This window comes from Cervus elaphus, chromosome X (assembly GCF_910594005.1).
Source record: "Cervus elaphus chromosome X, mCerEla1.1, whole genome shotgun sequence".
Lineage (NCBI taxonomy): Eukaryota > Metazoa > Chordata > Mammalia > Artiodactyla > Cervidae > Cervus > Cervus elaphus.
In genome coordinates this window covers 122,721,011-122,733,284 of record NC_057848.1, presented here as the reverse complement: position 1 = coordinate 122,733,284, position 12,274 = coordinate 122,721,011, and the positions used below count along the sequence as shown (strand labels likewise).

At 45.8% G+C, this 12,274-nt stretch overlaps 2 long non-coding RNA genes across 9 annotated transcripts in view; one reads left to right on the top strand and one right to left on the bottom strand.

Moving 5' to 3' along the window:
• LOC122689036 overlaps window positions 1-12,274 on the top strand; it is a 574,758-nt gene that overhangs the window by 118,056 nt on the left and 444,428 nt on the right. The gene's annotated exons all lie outside the window — the stretch shown is intronic.
• The window catches only part of LOC122689037, a 67,880-nt gene that overhangs the window by 31,604 nt on the left and 24,002 nt on the right, over window positions 1-12,274 (bottom strand). The window lies entirely within an intron of this gene.

The following is a 12,274-nucleotide window of genomic DNA, read 5'->3' as shown; positions in this document are numbered from 1 at the left end:
TTCTTTTCCATGACATCCTCCATTGGCTTGATAGTCACCAGATCTCAGAAGCCCTCCAGCGGTGCTGTGTGTTTGTGTGTGTTAGTCACACAGTTGTGTCTGACTCTTTGCAAACCCACAAACTGTAGCCCGCCAGGCTTCTCTGTCCATGGAATTCTCCAGGCAAGAATACTGGAGTGGTTGCCATTCCCTTCTCTAGAGGATCTTCCCAACCCAGGGATCTAAGCCTGGTCTCCTGCATCACAGGCAGATTCTTTATCGTTAGAGGTACAGGGAAGTCTTCCAGCTGTCTGATTTCTGCCCTGATATCCTTATTATTACATAATAACAAAATGCTTACACATCTGTCCCGCATCTGTATCCTCATGCACCAAAAAATATATTTATGCAACAAACGACCTATTCAGAATGCACTCTGCTTAGGGACTAAGAGGGGAATATAAATAGCAGCTGTTGTGCCCTTACAGAGGTCTGAAAATCCAGGTCCAAAAGGACTGAAAATGGGAGGTAAAGAATGGTAAAGATGGTAAAGAATCCACCTGCAGGGTTGGAGACCTGGGTTCGATCCCTGGGTCGGGAAGAACCCCTGGAGGAGGGCATAGCAACCCACTCCAGTATTCTTGCCTGAAGAATCCCCTTGGATAGAGGTGCCTGACGGGCTACAGTCCATGGGTCGCAAGGAGTTGGACACGACTGAGCGACTAGGCAGAGCACGTGACATAATTAAGAGTCTGGATACTGGCTCTGACACAGTGTGTGTGAAGGTGAGAAAGGTATTTACATCCTTTGGATCCGTTTCCCTATTTCTAAAATGGAAATTACAAGTTTACACTAAATATTCGTTATGAAGAATAAACAAGATAACATGTGAAATAAGCATTCCTTTGCAAATGGATTTGGCTTATTCTACTTCAATTTTCATTTAAACTTTCAAAATTGTTAGTTTCATTTACCTTTACAACTACAATTCTCTCAAGTGATACAGATATTGAATTTTAAGCAGACTATAAGACTAACTTTTAAAATGAATCGCACTTCAGAAACATATTTTGTCTAAATAAATATATTGACTCAATAGTGGTGCAGCTGGTATCAGGCATAGTATCCATTCTAAGGTTGGTTTGTAAATGAGGACTGACAAGGCTACCCTAACTCATAGTATGTAGTGAAAACTATGATCCTTGCTGTGTGTGATGACAAAATAAGCCGATATTCTGGTCACGCAATATCACACAACTCAACACCAGACTCTGTCACATAGTCAGGCAGCCAGTCCCTAAGTACCACTGCAGGGGCTACAGGACCACACAGTGTACCAATGAGTTGTTAGTTTGTCACCTTCTACGGGCTTGGCCAGTAAGGAGACAATGAACCCGAATGGATTCAGATTCTAACTGACAGACAGTGCAGAAGCAATATGCCCCTGGTGTCAGTTGCCTTGTCCCTAGTCCCACGGTTTGACACTGAATTGGAAGGCCTCAGTAACAGGCACCGCAGGTGGTGGGTCTCTGCCGGGAAGGAGCCCACAGCTGTGCCCTATGGACTGAGCAGCTCTGTAGTCCACAGGTGTACTCTCAGCTGGGGCTAGGGAGACCACCCTATGTTCAACGGAAACCAGAGGTGGGTGAGTAGCAACTTTGTGTCACCTCCAGCTGGAAAAGGAGGCAGGTGAGAAATGGCCTCATAGTAGTTCTTCATCAGGCTGCTTATCTCCTCTTGCTACAAGAGCAATCAGTAGATTCTCTGCCAAGATTCAAGTCAGCCTGCAGTTTAGCCTTGCCTACGTAGCCTAAGTGGGAACATGCAAGGTCACCAGGCCAACAAGACAGAGCCACACCCCTACAGTGTCTGGAACAAGACACAAGGCTTTATGTATGGTGCTACAAATATGACACCTATATACTGACTCCCACATGGAGGAGATGCTTTTCCTGTCAGTCATTGAAAATATTCCTTCACTTAGTAGACACACATTGATTACAAGCATGTTACAGGAACTATCTGCAATGCTTGAAATAACAAGACCAGTGATGTGAGGTGGATGATGGGAATATCACACTGGTGGACCAGACAGACACATAAACAGAAAAGAAGTGCAAGGGAGATACACAGGGAGTGGACCTAAGGGGAGGGCGGACACAGTGAGTGGGGTGGCCAAGAAGCAGGAGGAAAGCTAGAAGGTGAGGTTCATTGTAAGAGTGAAAGAGGTTATATATAACACAGTCGTGCTTTGACCCAGGCTGTGGATGAGAGTCCCAACCTCCCCTGCATCACTGCCCCTTTTGAGGGTGATGTCTGGGAGTCTACAGATTCTGAAGGGAAAGGAGAAAGAAAATACATAGTGCAGGGGGTACATGCACCCGCCTGATAGAGATGCAGGTGCAGATTGTTACAGTAACCAGGTGGAGATGAGCAGAGTTGGATTTGGTGACTCAAGGATGAAATGTGGAAGTGAATGTAAAAGGAGAAAACACATTGAGAGGGGTAAACAGCTCCAACTCCCATTTCTGTAGCAGGGTAGGTGCTCCATGACTGTTGTGAGAAGGCTGCCTGGTCTGAGCTCTGGGAGGGAGTGATGAGCATTCTAAGGACCCACATCAAACCTAAGCAGGGTGTGCTGAGTGTGTGAAGAGATAAGTCTCAGCTTTCACCAGTGACAGACACAGAAAGATTCTTAGCCCTGCTGAGAGTGGGGCCGTGGCACCTTAGGGAAGCCCAAAGGGAAGGTGGAGGTGGTGGTTGTTGTTCAGTCGCTCAGTCGTGTCCGACTATTTACGACCCCATGACCTGCAGCACGCCAGGCTCCTCTGTCCTACACTATCTCCCTGAGTTTGATCAAATTAATGTCCATTGTGTTGGGCGATGGTATCTAATCATCTCACCCTCTGTCGCCCCCTTCTCCTCTTTCCTTCGATCTTTTTCCATCAGGGTCTTTCCCAAGGAGTCAGCTATTTGCACCAGGTGGCCAAAGTATTGCAGCTTCAGCATCAGTCCTTCCAGTGAATATTCAGAGTTCATTTCCTTTAGGATTGGCGGGTTTGTTCTCCTTGCTGTCCAAGGGATTCTCAATGCTCATCTCTAACACCAGAATTTGAAAGCATCAATTCTTTCGCACTCAGCCTTCTTCATGATCCAACTCACACATCTGTACATCACTACTGGAAAAACCATAGTTTTGACTCTACAGACCTTTGTCAGCAAAGTGATGTCTCTGCTTTTTAATATGTTGTCTAGGTTTGTCATCGGCCTACCCAGGGGCTCAGTGGCGAAGAATCTGTAATGCAGCACACTTAGGAGATATGGGTTCCATCCCTGGGTCAGGAAAATATCCTGGAGGAGGGCATAGCAACCCACTCCAGTATTCTCGTCCGGACAATCCCCCGGACAGAGGAGCCTGGCAGGCCTCGGTCCATGGGGTCGTAAAGAGCCAGACAGTACTGAAGTTCCTGAGAATGCGTGCAACCTAGGTTGGTCATCGCTTTCCTTCCAAGGAGCAAGTATCTTTCAATTTCATGGCTGAAATCACCATGTGCAATGATTTTGGAGATCAAGAAAATGAAATCCGTCACTGCTTCCACTCCCCCCCCCCTTCTATTTGCCATGAAGTGATAGGACCAGATGCCATGATCTTAGTTTTCTAAATGTTGTTTTAAGCCAGTTTTTTCACTCCCCTCTTTCACCCTTCTCAAAAGGTTCTTTAGTTGCTCTTCCCTTTCTGCCATTAGAGTGGAATCATCTGTGTATATGTGTATCTGAGCTTCTCGATATTTCTCCCAGCAATCTTGACTCCAGTCTGGCATTTTGCATGATATACTCTGCATATAAGTTAAATAAGCAGCATGCCAATATACAGCCTTGTCATACTCCTTTCCCAATTATAAAGCAGTCAGTTGTTCCAACTCTGGTTATGTTGCTTCTTGACCCACATACAGGTTTCTCAGGGGACAGGTTAAGTAGTCTGGTACTGCCCTCTGGTTAAGAATTTTGTGAATTTGTTGTGATCCACGCAGTCAGAGGTCTTAGCATAGTCAATGACACAGAAGTAGATGTTTTTCTGGAATTCCCTTGCTTTCCCCATGACCTAAGAGATGTTGGCAATTTGATCTCTGGTTGCTCTGCCTCCTCGAAACCTAAGTATATCTGGAAGTTCTTCGTTCACATACTGTTGAAGCCTAGCTTGGAGGAGTTTTCTAACCAGGAGGCTTCAGAAATTGGGGACAATCTAAGTGGAGAAGCTTAGGAAATTGGATGGTGTGAAGGAAGCCTGATAAGAGAGAGAAGAAAAGGAAGCTCTCCTTTCGATGTTGGTAGCAAAGTGGGCAGAGGCTAGACCATGCCTTCAAGTTCTTGTGTAGAAGAGTAGCCTTTATCTACAAAATCATAGACAGTTCTGTAAGAGACGGAGGGAGAGGGCATGAAGAGGGAGACAGACACCCTGAGTGGATGTGAGAGACCCGTTAGAAGGGGGTTGACAATTAAATGGAGGGAGGCTTTGGACTAGAGCAGATGTGCTGGAATTGGGAAAAAGTAGACACATTAGACATTTTCGAAGTAAAATGGACAGAACTCAGCAAGAATTTGGACTTGAGGTGAAGGAGAGGGAATTGTAAACATGGTTTAGACTAAGTTTCTGTGTCCTGTCATTAGAGTACAAAGATGTCATGGGGAATTCTGGAAGTTGGCCAGGTCTGCGCAGAAATTCAAAATAGGATTTTTATGTTTTTGAGCTCATGGTCTACATGGACACAATAACCAGTATTTAAATACTTAAAATTTCCTTTTCCTAAAAAAAAAAAAGTATTGAGGTTTTTTATTATTATTACCGTGTAGTGTTCCTTTGTATACTCGTATACTCTTTGGTCTTTCTCTCATGTGTATACCAGTTGTTGAATAGTTGGATTGTTTCTAGGTTTGGCTATTAGGAATACATGTGTGGAATATTTGAGTACAGGTGTTTGTGTGAGCATGTTTTCATTTCTCTTGGGAAAGTTGTCTAGGAGTAGAATTGCTGGGTCATATAAGGCTTCCCAGGTGGCCCTAGTGGTAAAGAACCCATCTGCCAATGCAGGAGACTCAGGTCTGATCCCTTGCTCTGGAAGATCCCCTGGAGTAGGTAATAGCAACCCGCTCCATTATTCTTGCCTGGAAAATTCCATGAAGAGGGGTCCTGGCAGGTTACAGTCCATGGGGCCCCAGAGAGTTAAACAAGACTGAGCAACTGAACACACATGCACACACATACATGGTAATTTATGTATCTTAGAATCTAAACTGTGTCCTCTGTAGACAGCATACACATGGCTTTTTTTAACTGTTTTCTCAATGTCTGCGTTCTGGTTGAATTGTTTTATCTATTGACATTTAATGTTGATACAGTCTTACATCTGCCAATATATATTTCTCTCTCATGTCATTTTGTTCTATAGTCCTCATTTTACTGCTTTCTTTTGCATTCAATGGATATTTTCTAATGTATCATTTTCAACTCTACTGATTTTTCCACTACTTTTAAGTTATTTCCTTAGCTGTATGCCACCGTAAACATCTTACTTTATCACAATCAGCTTGAAATTTACACAAATTCTAATGAGATACAGAAACATTACTCCCATGTCACTCTATTCTGGTTTCCCTCTTTTCCTCATATTGTCACATATATAATAAATCTATAAAGAGAAATTCCATTAATATACTCTTATTGTTATTATATATAACAGTATGTGATGAAAAGCTGATATACGGCAGGATATCAGGTATCTATAGCTTCTGTTATATTCACATTGTTTGTCATGATTTCTGATTCTTTGCATATGTTTGTATGGATTTGACACCATCCAGACTTGTTTCCTTACCTAATACAGCTTTGCTCCCAACCACCTCCTTTGTGCTGACACATTCCATGTGTCATTGGCCCAACGACAATTGGGCCTCTATGATGGCTCAGACAGTAAAGAATCTGCCTGCAATGCAGGAGACCCGGGTTCAGTACCTTGGTCAGGAAGATCCCCTGGAGAAGGGAATGGCTAACCATTCCAGTATTCTTGCCTGGAGAATCCCATGGACAGAGGAGCCTGGCAGGCTACAGTAATGGGGTTGCCAAGAGTCAGACATGACTGAGCTACTACCAGTTTCACAACAATAATTTATGTGATATTGTTTTACACAGTTGCTTTTTAAACACAGGAGGAAAGGAGTGAAATATGTATCCATAAAGAATTTTTCTTCATATAATTACCTTTACCTGTGCTCTTTGCTTTTTCACATGGATTCTGATTAACATCTGAATGCACTTATTGCAGCCTGAAGAACTTCTTGTAGTTTTTCTTGTAAGCCATTTCTACCAACACATACCCTGAGTTTTTTTTTAAATTTGGGCATGCCTTTACTTTGCTTTCATTTCTGTTTTCTTAAGCCACTTTATTGTGGTGTGTATGACATGTAAAAAGCTGTGTACACACCCGTGAAATCATCACCAGCTTCAATATACAAAACTGAACTGTATTTCTATACTAGTGGTGAATACTCCTAATAAGTAAGAAAATTCCAGTTAGAATAAAAGGAACTTAGGAATTGGTTTAATCAAGGAGGTGTAAGATTTGTACATTGAAAATGACAAAACCAGTTGAAAGAAATTAATGAAAATTTAAGTAAATGGTAATTTATTATCAGTGGGCACTAGAGTTTCCTTTACAAATTTGCTGTCATTGTACACACATCTCTGAGCATGTGGGAATATCTCCTTAAGGCACATTCATAGCAGTGTGACTACTGGATCAAACACTTCCTTGGCTAAACAGACATATCTGGAGTACCTACTATGTGCATGTGCCTGACACTGTTCTAAACGCCAAGGAGGCATCACAGAGTTGGACTAACACATGTCCCTCTTTCATGAAGGCAAATGCTGCTGCGGGTGTGGGCAGGATGGAATGTAAATTCTGATGAGCGCTGCCACAGACCCCTGCAAAGGTGTTTTACCAGTTCACACTGGCCTCAGTGGGGCAGGGGAGTGAGTGTGCCTTTACTGGCATCTTGGCAGCATTTGTAGGGTGGGAGGTCTAGGCAGGAGGCTGGACTCCTTATGTCCGGTTCCCTAGAAGAGCTTCAAGTCCACAACTAGGAATGATCCACGTAGGGATTTCGGGGGACGTGAATACCCTAGGTGTCCATACCCTTGGTTGTGACATCACAAAGTGTATTTGTCAAAGCATGGGAGGTATCTGACCCTTTGGTGGCACTGCACCCTGAGTGTGCCATCTCTGACCTGGAGATAAGTCTGTGAGCCAGGGACTGAGGGTGCTGAAACCTTGAGGGGTTTACTATGTCTTGGGCTATGAACTTTGGAGTTTGGAGGATGCGGGGTACCATGGTCTGAGGTCTCTTTGTGGTGGCTGCATGAAACATCATGACCGAGCTGTATGCGTTCACCGTACCAGTGATCTGTGCTGTTGGTGAGACCGTGTCCTATGGTGTGAGTGTGATTGCGACTTCTGTGTCCAGGGTGTGAGGTCTCTGTGCTGTCGGGTTTCTCCATGGCCGCTTATGAAGTTGCTAAAATGCAGGTCGGTCTGTGTTCGAATTTCATCTCACTTATTGAGTCTCTATAGTTTCAGTTTGGTGGATTGTTTGGTGTTGGGTGTCCAGTGAAATGAGGTCTGCCAGGTGCTATTTCCTTGGTCCATATCTGGTCAAGTGTATCATTGATATTTGGGTTTGTGACCCATCGTGTGAGGTCCCTGGGGTATCTGTGAGTCTGGATCCAGGCTCTGATGCTGCACAGCTGGCGGGAGACCAGAGTCCCAGAGGGAGGTTGCTCTGTCTTTGCTCCTGTGCTGCAGGGATTGAAACCTCTGAGCCACTTGGGCATTTATGTCTCGATTGAGATATTTTGCCACTTGCCAGGCTTCAGACATGAGGTGCTTGTGACCTCCTGATGTCTCCATCTGACAGCTGTCTATAAAGAAAGTGAGAGGTTGATTGATCTGAGTTGACTGTGAACTCGGCCACTGCCGCTTCGGTCAACCAGGCTTCCTTGTCTAGACCGTTGAGGTATGGGGTTGCCTTCCTTGAGACCCTCCCTGGGCGTCAGTTTCTTGCTACTGTTTTGAAAGTCTCCCTCAGTCACAGTGGTGGAAATGCCATTGTGGAGGATGAGTTTTTTTCTGTGACTCTGACAAAATGCAGCAGGGACACCATGCTCTTTTCTAATATATCCTCTGTGTAATGTAAAGCTGTCTCCCTCTTCATCTTTACTTATTCCCAAAGTGCAGAACGTCATCACCTCCACAGCAAAGCTGTCAGCCAGGAGCACCACTGTACACCCAGCCCTGGGAAACCTTCCTTGTCATGAACATGTCTGCTTTCCCCAAACCTGCCTCCTGTCTCTGATCCCTGCTCTCTGGTGCGGCCCCTCAGCTCAGCTGTCTGGTGGCCTGAAGTCTGGGGAAGCCTTCCAACCTGAGAAGGGCAGGGGAACCGGAGGTCACACCCCAAGGGGAAAACGACAAGGGCATTCTAACTTTGCCCAACATTTCCTGTCATTCCAAAATGTAAACAGGTGCCTGTTGGCCTCTCCTTTGCAAAAGTAATTGAAATCTTCCTGCAGTTGTGTGTCAGGCAGGAGTGCATTGAACACACTGGGAGCAAGTCACCTGAATGTTGGAGGAGGGCGAGTGCATGGGTGATCAGTCCGGTCTGATTCTTTGTGACACCATGATCTTCAGCCTTTTGGGCTCTTCTGTCCATGGGATTTTCCAGGCAAGAATACAGGAGTGGGTTACCATTTCCTCTCCCTGGGGATCTTCTCAATCTAACCCCTGTCCTCCTGTCTCCTACATTGACAGGCAAGTTATTTACCACTCTGCCACCTGGGAAGCCCTTGTTGGGCTGTGGGCAGGGAGGGGGGTTGTGGAAAACTTTCTATTGTTTTTTGAATTGAAAGCTCAACAAGTGAGAATAAGAAAAGAGGAAAAAGAACTACCACACCTGCTGAAAGTGAAAGTCACTCAGTCATGTCTGACTCTTTGCAAACCCATGGTCTATTCAGTCCATGGTCTATACAGTCTGTGGTCTGTACATTCCATGGAATTCTCCAGTCCAGAACACTGGAGTGGGTAGCCTTTCCCTTCTGCAGTGGATCGTCCCAGCCCAGGAATCAAACCCAGGTCTCCCGCATGGCAGGAGGATCTTTACCAGGTAAGCCACAAGGGAAGGCCAAGAATACTGGAGTGGGTAGCCTATCCCTTCTCCAGCGGATCTGTCCGACCCAGCATCGAACCAGGGTGTCCAGTGTTGCAGGTGAATTCTTTACCAGCTGAGCTATCAGGGATTGAAACATTTCACATTGTTGTTCAGTAGCTCAGTGGTGTCCAACTCGTTACAACCTCATGGACTGCAGCATGCTAGGCTTCCCTGTCCTTCACTATATCCTGGAGTTTGCTCAAACCCATGTCCATTGAGGCAATGATGCCATCCAACCATCTCATCATCTGTCGCTCCGTATTCCTCCCGCCCTCAATCTTCCATAGCATCGGGGGCTTTTACATTGAGTCAACACTTCGCATCAAGTAGCCAAAGTATTGGAGCTTCAGCTTCTGTATCAGTACTTCCAACGAATATCCAGGACTGATTTCCTTTAGGATTGACTGGTTTCATCTCCTTGCAGTCCAAGGGACTGTGAAGAGTCATCTCCAACACCTCAGTTCAAAAGCATCAATTATTTAGCGCTCAGCTTTCTTTATAGTCTACTTCTCACATCCATACATAACTACTGGAGAAACCAGAGCTTTAACTAGATGGACCTTTGGTGACGAAGTAATGTCTTTGCTTTATAATATGCTGTCTATGTTGGTCATAGCTTTTCTTCTAAGAATCAAGCATCTTTTAATTTCACCACTGTAGTCACCATCTGCAGTGATTTTGGAGCCCAAAAAGATAAAGTATCTCACGCTTTCCATTGTTTCCCCATCTATTTGCCATGAAGTGATGGGACCGTATGCCATGATATTAGTTTTCTGAAGGTTGAGCTTTAAGCCAACTTTTTCACTCTCCTCTTTCAGTTTCATCAAGAGGCTCTTTAGTTCTTCTTCTGCCACAAGGGTGGTGTCATCTGCATATCTGAGGTTATTGATATTTCTCCCGGCAATCTTGATTCCAGCTTGTGCTTCTTCCAGCCCAGCGTTTCTCATGATGTACTCTGCATATGAGGTAAATAAGCAGGGTGACAATATACAGCCTTGACATACTCCTTTTCCTACTTGGAACCAGTCTGTTGTTCCATGTCCAGTTCTAACTGTTGCTTCCTGACCTGCATACAGGTTTCTCAAGAGGCAGGTCAGGTGGTCTGGTATTCCCATCTCTTTCAGAGTTTTCCACAGTTTATTGTGATCCACACAGTCAAATGGTTTGACATAGTCAATAAAGCAGAAATAGATGTTTTCCGGAATTCCCTTGCTTCTTCTATGATCCAACGGATGTTAGCAGTGGGATCTCTGGTTTCTCTGCCTTTTCTAAATCCACGTTGTACATCTGGTACTTCTCCGTTCACATACTGTTGAATCCTAGCTTGATGGATTTTCAGAATGACCTTGCTAGCATCTGAAATGGGTGGAGTTGTGCAGTAGTTTGAACATTCCTTGGCATTGCCCTTCTTTGGGATTGGAATGAAAACTGACATTTTCACGTCCTGTGGCCGCTGTGGAGTTTTCCAAATTTGCTGGCATATTGAGTGCAGCACTTTAACAGCATCATCTTTTAGCTTTTGAAATAGCTGGGATTCCATCAACTCCACCAGCTTTGTTCATAGCAATGTTCCTAAGGCCCACTTGACTTCCCACTCCAGTATGTTTCATGTTATTTCACATTGGCACAACCAAATTCATCAAAAATAGTGAACTTGTGTTTCAGAAGCTGCAACAATTCGTACTCAATGTGGTTGCGAAATACCTTGAGGCCCAAAGTAAAGTCTAAACATTGAAAATACCTACATTCCTTTAGAAACAAGTGTTTACAGTTTGAAGTGAAACCGGGTGACTCCTGAGTCCCAGGTCACGGAGCTGCTGGGCTGGAGGTGTGGCTAAAATGAGGCAGCCGCAATTTGAGGCCCTCTCCCTGCGTGGAGGGAGGGCCTGCCCCCAGGACGAGAAGAACAGGACCCTCAGGGGTCTCACAGTCTTGCAGAGAGGCAGGCACATTGCTTCAGGCAGCAAATATTCATCGAGGCTTTTCTTGGCTCCCCGTGCCAGATACAAGTGGCCAGCCCACAGAAATCCCTGTGCTGGACTTGACTCTCCCCGAAGGGGAAGGGCTAGGGGTAGGAGGCACCCAGTAAACCCCCCTGATAACAACCCAGGGCATTCTACAGTGTGTTAGAAGGTGGTGGTGCTGTGATCAGATAAATGTAAGTCCTGTAAGGGACTGGTACTGTGGGCAGCAAGGGGGAAAGCTGCAAGTCACAGTACTGAACAGAGCCACCAGGGTGGGCTTCATTGAGGAGCTGATATTTTAACAAAGACTTGAAGGGGGAAAGGAGTTAGCACAGCAGACATCTGGGGTCAGGATATTGCAGAAGAGCGAACACTGGGGATAAATGCTGGGGGCAGATACTGCCAGGAGGCCAGGGCAGCTGGGAGCAGGGAGTGAGAGCTGAACAGAAAGCGGGGACTAGATCCCACGGCACTGGGTCAGCGTCTGCTCTGTCAGCGAACCGTCAGGGACCAGCAGGGATCAGAGGTGCTGATGGACGTGCCTGTGCCAGGCCTGAGAGGGAGGCAGAGGAAGGACAGTGGGGGAGACAGCTGAGGTGGGGCAACAAGGTGTGAGGAGGACACACGAGGGGCAGCTCCAAGTGAGGCTGACGGCCTCCCCTGGACTCGACATGCCCTTCCTACCTGTGCTTGTGTCCCCGACTCCACAGACGCCTGTGGTCCGGGCACGGTGTCACAGACTCCACTAGCAGCCTGAGTTCATTCAACAGTCCATCGTCTGGACACAGTTGCGGGGCCTACACTGCCACTTGGTCTTTGAGAAACGTTTAGTGACCTGCCCGGTGCTCTCAGGATCTTGATCCCAGTTCCAGTCTGGGGCTCCAACTATGGCTGATGGGGCAACAGAGTGACCCACACGTGTGAAATGAACCTTGCAGCCTCTTTGATCGGGAGTTTCCAGAATTAGGGGTCATATGCAACATGCAGTCCTTCCCTGCCCCCAAAGGGAAAAGAATCTGATTCCACAGATGCCCTGCTTACTCCATTCTCCTGTGTCATTATTAACACAA